The sequence below is a fragment of the Ornithodoros turicata genome, unplaced genomic scaffold, assembly GCF_037126465.1.
Source record: "Ornithodoros turicata isolate Travis unplaced genomic scaffold, ASM3712646v1 Chromosome132, whole genome shotgun sequence".
NCBI classification, from domain to species: Eukaryota; Metazoa; Arthropoda; class Arachnida; order Ixodida; family Argasidae; genus Ornithodoros; species Ornithodoros turicata.
In genome coordinates this window covers 250,458-270,342 of record NW_026999309.1, presented here as the reverse complement: position 1 = coordinate 270,342, position 19,885 = coordinate 250,458, and the positions used below count along the sequence as shown (strand labels likewise).

At 45.1% G+C, this 19,885-nt stretch overlaps 1 long non-coding RNA gene across 3 annotated transcripts; it reads right to left on the bottom strand.

Annotated features, from left to right (window-relative positions):
* Positions 1 to 1,394: 1,394 nt before the first annotated feature.
* Positions 1,395 to 19,424, bottom strand: LOC135372235 (uncharacterized). Of its 3 annotated transcripts, XR_010415899.1 has the most exons (5): positions 19,282 to 19,424; positions 18,206 to 18,319; positions 4,016 to 4,176; positions 3,918 to 3,959; positions 1,395 to 3,844 (listed from the first exon to the last, which is right to left on the bottom strand). It is a non-coding gene; the product is annotated as an uncharacterized LOC135372235 (long non-coding RNA). The 3 variants fall into 3 exon arrangements; XR_010415898.1 differs by having other exon boundaries at positions 1,395 to 3,959; XR_010415900.1 differs by lacking the exon at positions 4,016 to 4,176 and having other exon boundaries at positions 1,395 to 3,959.
* Between the last annotated feature and the right edge of the window lie 461 nt (positions 19,425 to 19,885).

Below are 19,885 nucleotides of genomic sequence, written 5' to 3'. Positions count from 1 at the left end.
AAAAACATTAAGCGGGGAAGGGATTGGGAAGAGGGAAATAGGGAAAAACGTAAAAGGAACATTTGTGAATGCCACTGAGTGGTACCGTAGCTGAAGAACATAGGGAGGAAAAGGAGGGAGTCACGGTAAAAACATTAAGCGGGGAAGGGATTGGGAAGAGGGAAATAGGGAAAAACGTAAAAGGAACATTTGTGAATGCCACTGAGTGGTACCGTAGCTGAAGAACATAGGGAGGAAAAGGAGGGAGTCACGGTAAAAACATTAAGCGGGGAAGGGATTGGGAAGAGGGAAATAGGGAAAAACGTAAAAGGAACATTTGTGAATGCCACTGAGTGGTACCGTAGCTGAAGAACATAGGGAGGAAAAGGAGGGAGTCACGGTAAAAACATTAAGCGGGGAAGGGATTGGGAAGAGGGAAATAGGGAAAAACGTAAAAGGAACATTTGTGAATGCCACTGAGTGGTACCGTAGCTGAAGAACATAGGGAGGAAAAGGAGGGAGTCACGGTAAAAACATTAAGCGGGGAAGGGATTGGGAAGAGGGAAATAGGGAAAAACGTAAAAGGAACATTTGTGAATGCCACTGAGTGGTACCGTAGCTGAAGAACATAGGGAGGAAAAGGAGGGAGTCACGGTAAAAACATTAAGCGGGGAAGGGATTGGGAAGAGGGAAATAGGGGAAAACGTAAAAGGAACATTTGTGAATGCCACTGAGTGGTACCGTAGCTGAAGAACATAGGGAGGAAAAGGAGGGAGTCACGGTAAAAACATTAAGCGGGGAAGGGATTGGGAAGAGGGAAATAGGGAAAAACGTAAAAGGAACATTTGTGAATGCCACTGAGTGGTACCGTAGCTGAAGAACATAGGGAGGAAAAGGAGGGAGTCACGGTAAAAACATTAAGCGGGGAAGGGATTGGGAAGAGGGAAATAGGGAAAACGTAAAAGGAACATTTGTGAATGCCACTGAGTGGTACCGTAGCTGAAGAACATAGGGAGGAAAAGGAGGGAGTCACGGTAAAAACATTAAGCGGGGAAGGGATTGGGAAGAGGGAAATAGGGAAAAACGTAAAAGGAACATTTGTGAATGCCACTGAGTGGTACCGTAGCTGAAGAACATAGGGAGGAAAAGGAGGGAGTCACGGTAAAAACATTAAGCGGGGAAGGGATTGGGAAGAGGGAAATAGGGAAAAACGTAAAAGGAACATTTGTGAATGCCACTGAGTGGTACCGTAGCTGAAGAACATAGGGAGGAAAAGGAGGGAGTCACGGTAAAAACATTAAGCGGGGAAGGGATTGGGAAGAGGGAAATAGGGAAAAACGTAAAAGGAACATTTGTGAATGCCACTGAGTGGTACCGTAGCTGAAGAACATAGGGAGGAAAAGGAGGGAGTCACGGTAAAAACATTAAGCGGGGAAGGGATTGGGAAGAAGGAAATAGGGAAAATGTTTTTAAAAAAATTGTGAATACCACTGAGTTGTACCGTAGCTTAAGAACGTTGGGAGGAAAAGGGGGAAGTCCTGATGAAAACATTAAGCGGGGAAAGGATTGGGAAGAGGGAAATAGGGAAAATGTTTTTAAAAAAATTGTGAATACCACTGAGTTGTACCGTAGCTGAAGAACATAGGGAGGAAAAGGAGGGAGTCACGGTAAAAACATTAAGCGGGGAAGGGATTGGGAAATAGGGAAAAATGTAAAAAGAACAATTGTGTGTGTGTGTCACTGAGTGGTACCATAGCTTAAGAATGCAGGGAGGAAAAGTGGGGAGTCACGATGAAACCATTAAGCGGGGGTAAGGGATGGTAGTAATTGTCTATCCCTAATTTAGTCAAACATCGTTTTACTCCAAGTGTAAGACCACATCCTTCCATGTGGTACGAGAACTGTGCGGTCGACACTTTCCCTTATCGTCCATCATGAGGAGAGCAAATGTGTAATTGTACATTGAGCACAGTGCATAGAATGAAGTTGCTAGTGATGTAACGTGGCGCAGGTACTGGAGCTCAGCACCTTTGTACATTCCATGTGCTATGTGAAGAAGGACTGTCAATTAAATAGGCTCTACGTGTAGTCCTATTTGTGCTCCTATCAGTTCAGGTACACCCGTCACGTCAATAGTTGACAAGGACACATCAAATCATCTCACACACTCTTCACGCTACACATGTTTTGTGCTTTGCAAGTGTGAACACATAGCTTGCTTCGACAGTACACCAACGAGTTAACAGAGGGTTTGCTCGATTATTGAGTCAGTCCAGCACTTACGGCCGCTAATACACCCTCGCGTTTTCTGGTTTTCTGTTTCTTCAAAATTGGGGAAGAAAAGGTTCATGTCATGAGCCGTAAAACAGATTAGAAGCAAATAATGTCGTGATATACAGCAGATTTCTTCTGTAGTATAGAAAAAATAGTGCTTTTCATATTTCAGAGGAATATGAGATGACTTGAAGCAGTTCTGAGTGGAGAATAGTACAAGTTGAATTTTTCGAGTGGAACTATTTCTTTGTGTGCGTGAAGAATTTGTGAATTTACGTACCCGCAAATTGGAGGTACAGTACAGTGGCGTTGGACATTGAATATGAATGTTGTGGGCCCCATAGATGATGGAAGGAAAGACTTGGAATTAGAGGAGAACTAGAAGATGAACAGCGTGTTGGTGTTGCTTGTTTCGGAATCATTAGTAATTCAAGCCTACCCCCAGGTTGACTACTGAAGCGATCGACCGATATGAGTCCAGATCTGTCACAAATTTAGGTTAACTGGGAATTCTTTTTTTACCTCAAACCTACCCCCAAAATGCAAAAAATATATTCCACGTGAAATGAATGACGTTAACACTATCTAATGATGATGATGGTGATGATAATGTGGCTCAACGTCATGGGATGACTACGGAAAAGTATTCAGTGTCTGTGTGAGAAGCCGTGGGAAGGGTGTCGAACTGGATCCAGGCAGCTATTTTCTCCAGAGCCGAACCAGATGACTACTATTTTCACGATCTGGGAACTGACCCTGAACTAATGAAACGCGTGTTCTGGACTTGGCTTGTCCAACGATTTTTTTCTAGGACACGGATGATAAGAAACGTGTTAAGTACACCCTAGTTGAGCACAAACGCTGCCTCGTGGTGCAAATGTTACGACTGAAAATTACTCAGCACGCTAATGTGGTACACGATATTTGTAATCCTTTTGGCCTTGGGCCCACATAATTGAGCTCGCATAATGAGCTACATCTCGCATAATTCAACCCTCTCGTAATCGAAGCTGTCGACGACGAGTCACACTTCCGCATGTAACTAACATTTTCTTGCTACTGAGTGAATACAACAACGCATATGCATCGCATCAACTCATCCTGCGTATCTTAAATAAATTCGTGCTCTAGATCTTAAAAAAAAAATGTTGACTGAATGCACTCATGCTAAATTCTGTTCCTGGGACACATTGAATGTGCCAGGAACAGAATTAACTAACGAGGAACTAACTAAAAACTAAAACTAAAAACCACTACCTAAAAAAAGCAGTTCGGACAGTTATTTCCGTGCTCGAGGACTGAACTGCAACTGAATCTGTAAATTTTTGAGGTGCACTTTGGAACATTTATCATCAGATTGCCCGAAGGATAAGGGCTAGTTCTTACGGTACTACACGTTACAGTGCAGTTCAAAGCATTTCCCCGATACCATTCGATGGGAGCGTGATTTTTCTTTTCTGTGCCTTGCAGGGGACGTCGAGGAGCGTCTACAAGGCCCCTGGTGCGAGAGTGCGTTCTCGTCGGAGGAGTTCCTGAGGGAGCAGCACAAGAACAAGCGCTCCCACGCGGGAAGAAGACATCGGTGCCGGTTCTGCGATTATTCCAATGACAGCAGTGCTAAGGTGAAATACCATGAGAGATCTCACACGGGAGAGAAGCCTTACGTGTGCCCAGTGTGCTCCAAAGGGTTCACTCAGATGGGGAACCTGAAGACGCATTCAAGAACAGTTCATGAGGGTCAGAGGAACCACAGATGTCTCACCTGTGGTCAGGCATTTCAACTGAAACATCATCTGCAGAAGCATGAGAGAGTGCACTTCAAATGATGGACCATATGGCCTGGGTGACCAACGTGGCCACAGTGGATCATTTGGTAACGATGTGTCCACTTACAGGACCAGTGTGGTTTGACTGGAACATCATCTACAGGAACATGAGAGAGTGCGGTTTAATGATGGACCAGGTTGCTTTGGGCTAGTTCCATCTCAAATCGAACAATCCGGTACACTTGATGTCTCGAATGAACGGGAAAAAAATATATGTTGAAGCCATTGGTGAGTTATGAGAAATAAACGCTTTCCGAATTCTCTGCGCTGCGCGGTTCGGGAAATAGGAGAGGAGGAAAAAAATGCCTCTCATAAGGCGACGTCGTCGCGAGCGGGTTTGAGCGTTCGCTACAAGGCCATTTCTTCTCGCATTATAGTAATTTCTTGATCTGGCTTGAGAACACTTAGGGCAGAATAGGATCCTTCGTTGGCAGTGCCGTACCGGTTTTTGTTTGCCTGCAAAAAAATATCAAAGTTGACTCAAAGTGCCGAAAAACACCATATTCACTGCAGCTTTGCGGACGATGTACAAAACGGATAAGACTGAGCTTTATGCCGTTTAATTTGCCATTCATAGGGCTATCGAATGATGTATAATTTGTTGCTCTACTCTGTAAGGAACGTAAGCGATACCTCTTTTAGTAGCACCATGCCACCGAAAAATGACGAATTTCGGAAGCCTTTATCTAAAAAACCCCACCAAAAACTTTCCTCGAAAATTTTATATGTTGTAGGTAGTTCCTTAGACTATGCAGAGAAGCAAAATCAAAATTCGGACTTGATCGGTAGGCGCACTGTGAATTTTTTGCCAGCCCTATCAAGCGGAGGCACCGTGTCCCGCGTGTTGCAAAATCAAATTTTCCAAAGGGACTTTCAACTTCTGTCTTCATATAAAAAGTAATTGCTGTCATTTGAAACCATTCTAAGGTTCCAAGGTTTCCTTTTCAAGGTTCTGAGCGTTTGCGTTCATAACAATGGTGTAGTCGCTGAATCTAGATTGTAGAGCAACCAGATGGTGCTCGCATTTTTTGCGGGATGTCACACATGCATTGCAAGTGCTGGGAGCCCGGGAAGAACAGAATGATTTTACATCTTTGTAAGAGGCATATCTGTTGAGGGTTATTCTAAACAAGCATATTTACTGTACGCATTATGGCAGGAGGGACGCAGTGACTTCCAGTATTATTTGAAACATTTCCTTTAATTCCTACGGCCCCATGACCTCGGACGGGGGAAATTGCACTGAGGAAAATGTTGTAGTGTCATACGCACATACTCAAGGGTAATTCATGGTGCCTTTTATGAACCTTGCCGAAACAGCTCGACTGGCGCCGCTGTCCAATATGTTATTCGGTTCGACATGCTGCGACCATGGGAAGGTCCTGATCGCATTTACTCCTTGAAGACACATTGCGCAAAGTTTCGCCTACACACAGAAGACGCTTCACTCACTTCTCGACTACAGAAGTGCATGGAGTGCCCTTATACAGAGTGTGCGACGACATTTGCATTACTGTAGTGTGTCGTCCTGGTATCACACCTACCTGAATGGCCTCTTTGTTGTACAGTGCTGATCGTGTGGATTTAGCTGACTATATATATATATACCGCCTCATACACAAGAAAAAAGTGCTATAGACAAAGGATTTTCGCTTTGCTTCGGAGCTCGGCGTAGCTGCCATAAAGGCTGTGGTTCCAGCAAATCAAGCCGAAGGTGTAACAGAAATTGGCCAGCTATGCAGAAGCTGCTTCAAGTACTTCACAGCAAAGGTGGCTGAATCACAACACGCAGCAATGTTGCCCACATTTGAAAGAAAATCTGACAAGAACCTGCCATCAAAAGTAACATTAAGGAAAGTGGCTTCCACAACGGCCTAAAGCAGTTCATGACACGAGCACTCTCATCCACCCGGAATGCTCTGCATAACTTTCTTTACCTTCTTAGCTTCATCACCTTGTCTTCTTCGCTGTCAAGTTGTTGTTATTCTGTGTACTGTAAATATGCTTCGATATGATCACCGTGGACAAATATACCTCTTATAGAGACGCAAAAGTATTCTAAAGCATTCTGTTCTTCACGGGCTCCCAGCACTTGCAATGCGTGTGTGTCATCCCGCAACAAATGTTAGCACATATGGTTGCTCCACAATCTACATTCAGCGATTACAACACTATTTTGAACACAAGCGCTCAGAACGGTTTCAAATGATAGCAATTACTGTTTATGTGAAGACAGAAGTTGAAAGACCCTCTGGAAAATTCGATTTTGCAACACGCGGGACACGGTGCCACGGCTTGAATGCGCTCCGCGTATAGGGCTGGCAAAAAATTCACAGTACGCCTACCGATAAAGTCCGACTTTTGATTTTTCTTCTGTGCATAGTCTAAGGAACTACCTACAACATATAAAATTTTCGAGGCAAGTTTTTGGTGGGGTTTTTTAGATAAAGGCTCCCGAAATTCGTCATTTTTCGGTGGTATGGTGTTACTGAAAGAGGTATCGCTTACGTTCCTGACAGAGTAGAGCAACAAATTATATATCATTCGATAGCCACATGAATAACAAATTAAACGGCATAAAGCTCAATCTTATCCGTTTTGTACATCGTCCACAAAGCTGCAGTCAATATGGTGTTTTTCGGCACTTTGAGTCAACTTTGATATTTTTTTGCAGACCAACAAAAACCGGTACAGCACTGCCAACGCAGGATCCTATTGTGCTCTAACTGGTGTAAAGCCAGATCAAGAAATTTCTATAATGCGACAAGAAATAGCCTTGTAGCGAACGGTCAAACCCGCGCGCGACGACATCGTCTTATGAGAGGCAGTTTTTTCCTCCTCTCCTACTTCCCGAACCGCGCAGCGCAGAGAATTCGGAAAGCGTTTATTTCTCTTAACTCACCGATGGCTTCAACATATATTTTTTTCCCGTTGATTCGAGACATTAAGTGTACCGGATTGTTCGATTTGAGATGGAACTAGCCTTTGGTGAACCAGATGACCATGGTGGACCACTTGGTAACGATGCGTCCACTTACAAGACCACCATGTTTCAACTGAAACATCATCTCCAGAAACATGACAGAGTGCACTTCAAATGATGGATCATGACCTTGATGGACCAGAAGGCCGTGGTAGATCATTTCATAATGATGCGTTCATTTACTTGTCCAGTGCGCTCTAGTGCTCGTTAATCCTTTTTTTGGGAAGGTTCACTCCCTGCCGTAATTGAAATAAACTTGTCTCCTGCAAGACCTTGCAGTCTCTAGAGTTATAGACCAGTGGCTAGCAGCAAGGGGCGTGACCCGTCCCACTGACTTCCCGGGCTTGTTTCGCCTTTTGTTTTTCTTTGCACATTGGGGAAGCCCATGGAGGGCATTAGGCTTTGAGAGTGGGGGAGGGAACATTTGATGTAGAAGCAGTAAGGAATATAAACGCAAAACCTAATACATAATGGGTTGCAAAAGATGATGTCCAACGAGAAAAAAAAAACAATGGCCAACTCTTCTAAAATAGTGATTACTATGGGAAAATCAAAATTTTCTCTCACAGAATATGTCGTCTTAGCTGATATAGAGAGGTGTAGTAGTCAGCAAAGAGAGTGTGTGGTCAACAAAAACACCTTTATTGGGCAGGTGCCAATCGGGAACTGAACCGGAACGGCACAGCAGCTGGTGCGCAGAGCGTGTGCCTTCTACCTGGAGGCCATTTTCTTTTTAGGCCATCCTTTATATAGCCTACCGAGAAAGTGTGCAATTCTTGCCTCAATAGTTAACGATGCAGGTCCACCAAAGCGCACATGGTGCAACATTCACCTGTGACAATAAGTATGTAAGGAAGCACCATAGGGCTACATCTTTCAAGGAGCAATACACCAGTGCCGCACCAGTCAGGCAGCAACAAGTGTCGCACGTGTATGTACATGACCAATATCCACATGAATTTTCTAGTACCGTAATTTCACGCATATAAGCCGCACCGCAGGTAAGCCGCAGGACCCATGTTTAGGAACATTTTGAAAATTTTCTGTCAGATAAGCCGCGGGCAGTACGACGCGACTGATTTTTGCGGTAAACCAGCGGTGCAGATATAAAATAAATTCTGGGTCGGCATGGTGTACAACTGCACAACCAAGGAGGTCAGTTCTAGCACAGTTGTAGTGTTCTACTAAGATCGGATTTTGCCCTTGTTGTGTGCTTTTTCTGGATCGACAGGTCAGTGGTCTTCCCGATGACATGAATCACCGTCACCGTCCCACAGAGATACGCAACAGGCCTACTCCTGCTCCATTCGTCCGCATGGCGCTCACAAGGACAGCCGCACTTTAATGTCCATGACTGAATCGACACACAACGTTAAACAAGGCGTCAAAAAAGATGCCGAAAGCATATTTACTATACATCCTCGTTTGACTGCTACATGAAAATTTGCAAAATCCACGATATGGAGACCAGTGTGTTCGGAGGTTGACAGGCACTTGAACCCTCACGCTGACTTCTATGTCCGAACTGTTTCGTTGAGAACCGGTTACCGCTATTATTTTTTTCCCGGTTCTGCTCTGGTTCGGGTTCAACAATGTCACGAAAATTCGGGTTCGGTTCCGGCAAAAATGATGGTTTTGGTTATACGGTTTTCGGTTCGGTTTGACACCCTCGTTTGAAACGTTTGCGTAAAATAGAAGCGGAGCAGCTTAGTAGAGGGGGATCAGCGGCACGGCGGAACGGGTCTTATGCGTCCCGTTCGTTGGTGGTGCCCAAGACCGTGCTGAAGACTGGGACGCGACACGGGTTCGAATCCCGTCACCGGGTGCGCTGTCGGAGGTTTTTGCTCGGGCGTCCCGAAGACCTTCCAGACAGATGCCGGCATTGTTCCCCCTGAAGTCTGCCCAGGACGCATACTAACCCTGTCCCCCACACCTTCCTGCTCGTGGCCACAGTTGCTTTGTGGCACTATCAAATAAATTTCTTTAAGTTTAAAAATTAACTGGAGGCCATTGAGAACGCAGAATTTCCTTTCTTTTGTTGGAGGGTTCCATGTGTAGGCGAATACCCCCTATACCCGAGAATTCTGTACGTATTTCCTTCGAGCGTAACGGGGAATACGGGAATTTGAAAATATTACGTACTAAATAAGGAAATACGGAAATGTGATGCCCCAAAGGGAAAATGAAAATGCAGTCAGGTATCGGTATTTTTGCCACGTAGCACCACATCCAGGAGTCTGGAGCGTAATTCAGCGGCTTTCGGAATGTGCCGAATTTCCGAGAAAATGCAGGGTGTTCAGAATTAAGCTTTCACGAGCGCTACGCAAACACAGCGATGACAGGAAACCGGATTATAACTTTACGCTACTTGTGTAAGAAACAGGTGCTGTTAATTATGTAGCACCTGTTTCTTACTCAAGGAACAGAAACAGTAGCACCAGTTTTCTTTTGTTCGCCTATTTATAAAGTGCTAGTGAAAGCTTAATTTTGAACACCCTGTATATGGCGGATGTTTTTAGGCATTTACCGGCAAATGCCGAAAAACACGGAACTCCAGTTGTGAGTTAGATCGAGGTATGCATTATTCTGAGAGGCCAAGACCGTTTATAATGATTTCATGGGTGCATGTGTTTTGCAGTTTCGTATGACGAAACATTCTTTTCACCATGTGAGGCACGCTCCCCTAGATCTTCGTTTAGACGACCGTCCGTTTGTCTGACGTAGGGTTGCCAGCAGGCCGGTACTATACCGGCACGGCCAGTTATTTGCTCGCTCTGCCGGTAGGAAGGTGGTACCGGCAGCCTTTTGCCAGTATTTGTGGTTCAAGATCTTTCACAGGGGCTTTTGCAGGGTTTTCCGTTCAACATCCCACTACAGCTTGAATAAATCTGCAGCACAGAACCCCCAACTCCGCAGTCACCAGTCGTTTTCTTAGTTATTCATTATTATTATTATTCATTGTTATTATCAGCGTTCATGCCTGTTTATAGCAATTTATAGTATCAATGATCCAGCCACACACAGGAACATGTGTTTCCTCGTATTATCTTGAGCGAGCACACCCGCTCTTTCTCTCTCTCCCCCATCCTGTGCTTGTCCAACCCTCACCCACTTTTCCTCTCCTGCGAGTCTTTCCTCCTCTCCTGCGGCCGGTATGTTTCACTAGGAAAGGTGGCAACCCTAGTCTGACGTAGTCACAAATTGTCGACTTCTCAGAGTCAAAGGAAGGGTCTGCACAGAATCTTGCACCTAATTGTCGAAGGGACCTTTGTAATCTTTTGGGTGACACGCAACGTAAGCCTTCAGCGAGATACCGAATGTCGCCGTACAAATGATCCCGTTAATCAAATATACGGGGCTTTTCTTTATCTTTTACAGATGTTTCATAAAAAAAAAAAAAAGCTACGAGAACAACATAGCCAAGTTTACCAGAGCCATAGTTTACCAGTTTACCAGCCATAGTTTAGACAGAATTTTGTCCTTGATGTTTGCTCTGGGAGCGGAAACATCACAACATGCAGGCTACTGCTGTTGACAAAATATTGCACAATCTAACAAATCACATGCCTTTGCAGTTGAGGGCCAGGCAGACATCCTTTTGATTAAAGTATACAAATGTGCGGTGACTACCTAATTGCCTAAGATTTAATAACTCTGTAATTATATGACTTCGAGCCAAAGTAAGATAGCAGGACTGGAGACAATCCTCACTGAATGCCATTCCAAGTTTAAAGAAAAAATCTGAAAACATGCGACTGCGTTGAAATATCCAAACTCAAAATTTCGATATGCAAGGTATCCGAGATTGCGGTGATGCAGGGAGAGGACCGCGCTCACTCCATGTCGGAGGGTCACAAGCTTTGGGGATGAACGGAGCGGGTCCTGATCTGGTGGCCAGATCAACACTCCTTTGTGGTCCAAGAAGAAAAAAAATTCATCAAAACTTATCTGGGATAACTTACGGCATCACATCCCACTTCACTTTACTTTACATGTGGCTAACATATTCCTGAGTTTGGGATGAAGATAAGACTTTTGAGTCTTGTCCTGTCCTGTCCCCTTGTCTTCGCCTCCAAAATTAGGGATACGCTGCCTGTGTCACCATCTTCACCCCAGAAATTAGGGATATGTTGGCCGTGTCACCATCTTCACCCCCCAAAATAGGGATATGTCACCTGTATCACCATTTCACCCCAAAAAATTAGGGATATGTTGCCTGTGTCACCATCTTCATTCCAAAAAATTAGGGATATGTTGCCCATGTCACCATCTTCACCCCCAAAAATAGGGATATGTTACCTGCATCACCATTTCACCCCCAAAAATTAGGGATATGTTGCCCATGTCACCATATTTACCCCCAAAATTAGGGATGTTACCTCTGTCACCATCTTCACCCAAAAAATTAGATATGTCATCCGTATCACCAGCTCGCTTACATAATCCTTTTATGCTCAACTGTACAGCAAATTGTCACTGTAATTTCCTGACAGCTTTCTTTACCAGATTCTGATGGCCGAAGCTCACACGTCAGCAGACGACAGAAGCAGAACAGGAGCGACTGAGACACCCCTAACGTGATCCAAGTGAGTAAAACCACTAGCTTCTAGCTAGGCCTACATGTATTAACAACAGGCCTGAAAGATTCCTCTCCCCCTAGAAAAAACCTGTGCTACACTTAGTTTCATCGCCTGCCACATTGGCGCTCTCTACGTGGCCCCAAAAGGCTGTTAAGCAGAGTACTTCCCTCCACCCTGTTAACTGCACGCTGCAGTTACGCTTCAAAGTGGGTTCAAGCATCGTGTACACCACCCATGTCTAATACGTTGTCGCTGCGTCTTTTAATAAACGTCCTTTGCGCCGAAATCTGAGCAGGAATGCCAATTCCAAGTTAAATGCTCATCATAGATATCAAAGACATCAACGATCATAGCAGACGACACTAGCCGTCGTCATCACGGTACTTCTAGTACATACTCGTACGAACATTCATGTTCCAATTGTTGCTAGAATTGAATTCTTAGAAACGTGCGCCATATAAATCGCTATTTAATTGCTCTTTAAAATATTGTAACATTTACACTTATTGCTATCCAACAAACTCTCCGCAATTCTGGGCCAAGGAGCCAGCGCCATTGTGGTAAGCGAGTGAACTAAATTCGGCACAACTTTCTACGATGTCGGCATCGTGAAGCTTTCAGGCCTGGTGTAATACGTGTAGGCCTAGCTTCTAGGCACCTAAGTTCATGTGGAAGCTATCACATGACCTGCTGCGGGCTCGAGGCTAGCAACATTCGAGCAGAGCCACTTATAGGGAGAGGGTTTGGCCGTTCTTTGATCTTTTGCCGCCTCATGGGAGGAGCTTATTTTGACGTCAGAGTCGTCGTTGAGCCGCTCGAAAAGCCTGAATCCGAGCGGAATCTGCTTATCAGCCGTCTAGTCCGCACCATATTGATGCTGTCCGCCAGCTGGTCGACACCTTCGTGGTCGCGTTGAATGTAATCTACGGGAATAACCGGCTTACGACCCACTGGCGCCAGTGATAAAGGGGGGCTTTGTTGCCGAACAGAAAGAGTTCGAGGACGAAAGGCTTGCTTTCGAAGCAAGAAGTACGCACGTGTCTTCTCTAATTAGATTTCAACAACAATCAATCAGCATCAATATGGCCCAATGGCCAAACGCTCTCCATAAACGGCACCACATCCGATCGGCGAATCCGCACAATTCCTTCACACGTTTCCCCGGTGTTTCTTCATGTGCTTCTTGAGCCCCCCCGTCTGAGTGTAAGACACCAAGCACAACTCGCACTTGTAGGGCTTCTCGCCCGTGTGCACCCGCGTGTGACGCCTCAGGTTGGAACTGCACTTGAACTGGGCGTCACAGGCGTCGCACTTGTACGGACGCTCCCCCGTGTGCGTCCGCAGGTGGGGCTTCAGGTGGTACAGGTGCCCGAACACGGCCGGGCAGAACTCGCACTTGTACGGCTTCTCGCCCGTGTGCGTCCGCATGTGCTGCACCAGAATTCCCCAGAATGTTCCAGTGGAAAACACGAAAAATTTATTTCTGTGCTCTTCCAGCCATGGGGCACTTATTGCGGCTCAGCTACACAATATTTTGTAGCAGACGACAAAGCCAATGGTGTCGTCTGCTACTTGCATAGTAGTGGAACTTCCGCCCAGCAGTTTTTTTTCTTCCACACACATTCACACAAGCAGCATTCCCCAGAATGTTCCAGTGGAAAACACGAAAAATTTATTTCTGTGCTCTTCCAGCCATGGGGCACTTATTGCGGCTCAGCTACACAATATTTTGTAGCAGACGACAAAGCCAATGGTGTCGTCTGCTACTTGCATAGTAGTGGAACTTCCGCCCAGCAGTTTTTTTTCTTCCACACACATTCACACAAGCAGCATTCCCCAGAATGTTCCAGTGGAAAACACGAAAAATGTATTTCTGTGCTCTTCCAGCGATGGGGCACTTATCGCGGCTCAGCTACACAATATTTTGTAGCAGACGACAAAGCCAATGGTGTCGTCTGCTACTTGCATAGTAGTGGAACTTCCGCCCAGCAATTTTTTTTTTCTTCCACACACATTCACACAAGCAGCATTCCCCAGAATGTTCCAGTGGAAAACACGAAAAATTTATTTCTGTGCTCTTCCAGCCATGGGGCACTTATTGCGGCTCAGCTACACAATATTTTGTAGCAGACGACAAAGCCAATGGTGTCGTCTGCTACTTGCATAGTAGTGGAACTTCCGCCCAGCAGTTTTTTTTTCTTCCATACACATTCACACAAGCAGCATTCCCCAGAATGTTCCAGTGGAAAACACGAAAAATGTATTTCTGTGCTCTTCCAGGCATGGGGCACTTATTGCGGCTCAGCTACACAATATTTCGTAGCAGACGACAAAGCCAATGGTGTCGTCTGCTACTTGCATAGTAGTGGAACTTCCGCCCAGCAGTTTTTTTTTCTTCCACACACATTCACACAAGCAGCATTCCCCAGAATGTTCCAGTGGAAGATACGAAAAATGTATTTCTGTGCTCTTCCAGCAATGGGGTACATACCGTGGCTCAGCTACACAATATTTTATAGCAGACGACAAAGCCAATTATGTCGTCTGCTATGTGCTGAGCAGTGGAACTTCCGCCCAGCAGTTTTTTTTTCTTCCACACACATTCACACAAGCAGCATTCCCCAGAATGTTCCAGTGGAAAACACGAAAAATGTATTTCTGTGCTCTTCCAGCCATGGGGCACTTATTGCGGCTCAGCTACACAATATTTTGTAGCAGACGACAAAGCCAATGGTGTCGTCTGCTACTTGCATAGTAGTGGAACTTCCGCCCAGCAGTTTTTTTTCTTCCACAGACATTCACACAAGCAGCATTCCCCAGAATGTTCCAGTGGAAAACACGAAAAATTTATTTCTGTGCTCTTCCAGCCATGGGGCACTTATTGCGGCTCAGCTACACAATATTTTGTAGCAGACGACAAAGCCAATGGTGTCGTCTGCTACTTGCATAGTAGTGGAACTTCCGCCCAGCAGTTTTTTTTCTTCCACACACATTCACACAAGCAGCATTCCCCAGAATGTTCCAGTGGAAAACACGAAAAATGTATTTCTGTGCTCTTCCAGCCATGGGGCACTTATTGCGGCTCAGCTACACAATATTTTGTAGCAGACGACAAAGCCAATGGTGTCGTCTGCTACTTGCATAGTAGTGGAACTTCCGCCCAGCAGTTTTTTTTCTTCCACACACATTCACACAAGCAGCATTCCCCAGAATGTTCCAGTGGAAAACACGAAAAATTTATTTCTGTGCTCTTCCAGCCATGGGGCACTTATTGCGGCTCAGCTACACAATATTTTGTAGCAGACGACAAAGCCAATGGTGTCGTCTGCTACTTGCATAGTAGTGGAACTTCCGCCCAGCAATTTTTTTTTCTTCCACACACATTCACACAAGCAGCATTCCCCAGAAAGTTCCAGTGGAAAACACGAAAAATTTATTTCTGTGCTCTTCCAGCCATGGGGCACTTATTGCGGCTCAGCTACACAATATTTTGTAGCAGACGACAAAGCCAATGGTGTCGTCTGCTACTTGCATAGTAGTGGAACTTCCGCCCAGCAGTTTTTTCTTCTTCCACACACATTCACACAAGCAGCATTCCCCAGAATGTTCCAGTGGAAAACACGAAAAATGGATTTCTGTGCTCTTCCAGCCATGGGGCACTTATTGCGGCTCAGCTACACAATATTTTGTAGCAGACGACAAAGCCAATGGTGTCGTCTGCTACTTGCATAGTAGTGGAACTTCCGCCCAGCAGTTTTTTTTCTTCCACACACATTCACACAAGCAGCATTCCCCAGAATGTTCCAGTGGAAAACACAAAAAATGTATTTCTGTGCTCTTCCAGCCATGGGGCACTTATTGCGGCTCAGCTACACAATATTTTGTAGCAGACGACAAAGCCAATGGTGTCGTCTGCTACTTGCATAGTAGTGGAACTTCCGCCCAGCAGTTTTTTTTTCTTCCACACACATTCACACAAGCAGCATTCCCCAGAATGTTCCAGTGGAAAACACGAAAAATGTATTTCTGTGCTCTTCCAGCCATGGGGCACTTATTGCGGCTCAGCTACACAATATTTTGTAGCAGACGACAAAGCCAATGGTGTCGTCTGCTACTTGCATAGTAGTGGAACTTCCGCCCAGCAGTTTTTTTTCTTCCACACACATTCACACAAGCAGCATTCCCCAGAATGTTCCAGTGGAAAACACGAAAAATTTATTTCTGTGCTCTTCCAGCCATGGGGCACTTATTGCGGCTCAGCTACACAATATTTTGTAGCAGACGACAAAGCCAATGGTGTCGTCTGCTACTTGCATAGTAGTGGAACTTCCGCCCAGCAGTTTTTTTTCTTCCACACACATTCACACAAGCAGCATTCCCCAGAATGTTCCAGTGGAAAACACGAAAAATGTATTTCTGTGCTCTTCCAGCGATGGGGCACTTATCGCGGCTCAGCTACACAATATTTTGTAGCAGACGACAAAGCCAATGGTGTCGTCTGCTACTTGCATAGTAGTGGAACTTCCGCCCAGCAATTTTTTTTTTCTTCCACACACATTCACACAAGCAGCATTCCCCAGAATGTTCCAGTGGAAAACACGAAAAATTTATTTCTGTGCTCTTCCAGCCATGGGGCACTTATTGCGGCTCAGCTACACAATATTTTGTAGCAGACGACAAAGCCAATGGTGTCGTCTGCTACTTGCATAGTAGTGGAACTTCCGCCCAGCAGTTTTTTTTTCTTCCATACACATTCACACAAGCAGCATTCCCCAGAATGTTCCAGTGGAAAACACGAAAAATGTATTTCTGTGCTCTTCCAGGCATGGGGCACTTATTGCGGCTCAGCTACACAATATTTCGTAGCAGACGACAAAGCCAATGGTGTCGTCTGCTACTTGCATAGTAGTGGAACTTCCGCCCAGCAGTTTTTTTTTCTTCCACACACATTCACACAAGCAGCATTCCCCAGAATGTTCCAGTGGAAGATACGAAAAATGTATTTCTGTGCTCTTCCAGCAATGGGGTACATACCGTGGCTCAGCTACACAATATTTTATAGCAGACGACAAAGCCAATTATGTCGTCTGCTATGTGCTGAGCAGTGGAACTTCCGCCCAGCAGTTTTTTTTTCTTCCACACACATTCACACAAGCAGCATTCCCCAGAATGTTCCAGTGGAAAACACGAAAAATGTATTTCTGTGCTCTTCCAGCCATGGGGCACTTATTGCGGCTCAGCTACACAATATTTTGTAGCAGACGACAAAGCCAATGGTGTCGTCTGCTACTTGCATAGTAGTGGAACTTCCGCCCAGCAGTTTTTTTTCTTCCACAGACATTCACACAAGCAGCATTCCCCAGAATGTTCCAGTGGAAAACACGAAAAATTTATTTCTGTGCTCTTCCAGCCATGGGGCACTTATTGCGGCTCAGCTACACAATATTTTGTAGCAGACGACAAAGCCAATGGTGTCGTCTGCTACTTGCATAGTAGTGGAACTTCCGCCCAGCAGTTTTTTTTCTTCCACACACATTCACACAAGCAGCATTCCCCAGAATGTTCCAGTGGAAAACACGAAAAATGTATTTCTGTGCTCTTCCAGCCATGGGGCACTTATTGCGGCTCAGCTACACAATATTTTGTAGCAGACGACAAAGCCAATGGTGTCGTCTGCTACTTGCATAGTAGTGGAACTTCCGCCCAGCAGTTTTTTTTCTTCCACACACATTCACACAAGCAGCATTCCCCAGAATGTTCCAGTGGAAAACACGAAAAATTTATTTCTGTGCTCTTCCAGCCATGGGGCACTTATTGCGGCTCAGCTACACAATATTTTGTAGCAGACGACAAAGCCAATGGTGTCGTCTGCTACTTGCATAGTAGTGGAACTTCCGCCCAGCAATTTTTTTTTCTTCCACACACATTCACACAAGCAGCATTCCCCAGAAAGTTCCAGTGGAAAACACGAAAAATTTATTTCTGTGCTCTTCCAGCCATGGGGCACTTATTGCGGCTCAGCTACACAATATTTTGTAGCAGACGACAAAGCCAATGGTGTCGTCTGCTACTTGCATAGTAGTGGAACTTCCGCCCAGCAGTTTTTTCTTCTTCCACACACATTCACACAAGCAGCATTCCCCAGAATGTTCCAGTGGAAAACACGAAAAATGGATTTCTGTGCTCTTCCAGCCATGGGGCACTTATTGCGGCTCAGCTACACAATATTTTGTAGCAGACGACAAAGCCAATGGTGTCGTCTGCTACTTGCATAGTAGTGGAACTTCCGCCCAGCAGTTTTTTTTTCTTCCACACACATTCACACAAGCAGCATTCCCCAGAATGTTCCAGTGGATGATACGAAAAATGTATTTCTGTGCTCTTCCAGCAATGGGGTACATACCGTGGCTCAGCTACACAATATTTTATAGCAGACGACAAAGCCAATTATGTCGTCTGCTATGTGCTGAGCAGTGGAACTTCTCCCCAGCAGTTTTTTCTTCCACCAGAATATTCTAAGGGAATGGGAATATCTGAATAGTACATGGTCATGGAACACTTACTGTCAGGCTCTGTTCCGTTCTGCGAGCTCCTACTGGGCGATTCGCTCGACAAGCTGCAATCCAAAGAGCTCTCCTGTTCTTTGATGTGTACTGCAGTGCAGTTTGCCATTGCTCCTGCAACAATAAATAATTTCAGTATATCACATTGAATATTTCATTTCAGCAGTATCTTCCAGAGTTGTCTCAAGAAAGTCTGCGTCACTCAAAGCATATAGTGGCTTTTGCTATGTTTCAGTCTGACAGAAATCTCAGGTCGGTGAGCCAAAAAGTGGATTTGCACGATATCTTGCAGTTACAGCAGGCTGTCGTCCAATCGTTTTCCAGCATAGATTACAGTTAGCAACATTGTAAAAGATGTCAAACATTTTATAACCTCTGTTTGAGAGTAATGAAAGGAGCAAAAGGTCGACTTTATGTAACTGTCAATGGAACCGGTATCCAATTAATTGTGTTAATCAGTCAGCGCTGTGTGACATACACTGCTACTACTAATTCATCTTGTGTCTGTTTCAAAAATGAAAGCATGCTTTCGCGGGATTTCTTTTTTCCTAATTGACACCCACCCTCCCTAATGCCATATGCCCCCTCCCTAAAAAAAGGGGAAAAAAAGACGAAAGCAGAACATACCGGCCTGTAAAACCAACAACAGGATATGGGCGTCAAGTCAAGACCCACCCCGACCCGAGAAAATACTTGGTGAGCGGTAGCTTTTCACGCACGAAACAGGTACTTCTTGAAAAGCAAAAGTTAAGTTGCTCTGGTGTCACAGAACCACAAAATTATCATTATTTAGCGGGTACCGTGATACAGCGATTTGTCACCTCATTTAAAGCGGCAGCCCGCAAGACATTTCTCGCGCTTGACACAACCAAAACATCGTCCATGCAGCCTTCCGCGATTGAGAGCGCTATTGAAATAATCAAGTAAATGGGAGATTGCTACCCCTTAATCTCCCGAGCTGTAACAGTGCAAAGCTCGCATTACGATGCAGGGAATTTGACTCCAATGGGAAAACTTAGCTCATTTCCCTCACACAGTAACACAGACTCATGAACGGAAATGACAACATCGCCCACCTATAGTTACAGGACTGGGTCTCAAAGCAAATATTTTCCTTTCTTGTCTCGTAACGAGCAGGTTAATGGTGCATATAGAACGCTAGTATGCCACATTTCACGCATCGTTCTGGGCTGCGCTCGCCGAATCTGCCCTGCGTGCGCGCGGCCATATTTCCCAAACTTCCCATGATGATGATGATGATGATATAATCGTAAAATGAGCTCGAGATATGGCTTGAGAGCACCAAGAGCCAAGAGCTTCAGGAAGAGAGGCTGTAGTCGCTTCAGGGAAGATTTAGCGGCATTACAAAACGATATGCCCGTTCCCAAATGGGAGAGTCTCTTTGCCGGCTATCAGCCTACCCCATGTGATTCTCCAACACTTCGTTTTTTTTATATTCTCTCCTCCTCCTCCTCGTGGACGCGCGCTTTTCAAACCTCCGTCAATCACGATCAGGGCCGGCGAAAGAAATTACGGGCCCCGACTGCTCCAACGTTTCGCCGGCCCTGAGTTAGATGATAACATACAGCTACTCCCATTTATTTTATAGTCTTCGACGAAATATTGCATAATTTTTGGGGATCGAGAAGGGTTAAAAATTGGCAATGAAAAAATGGCTAG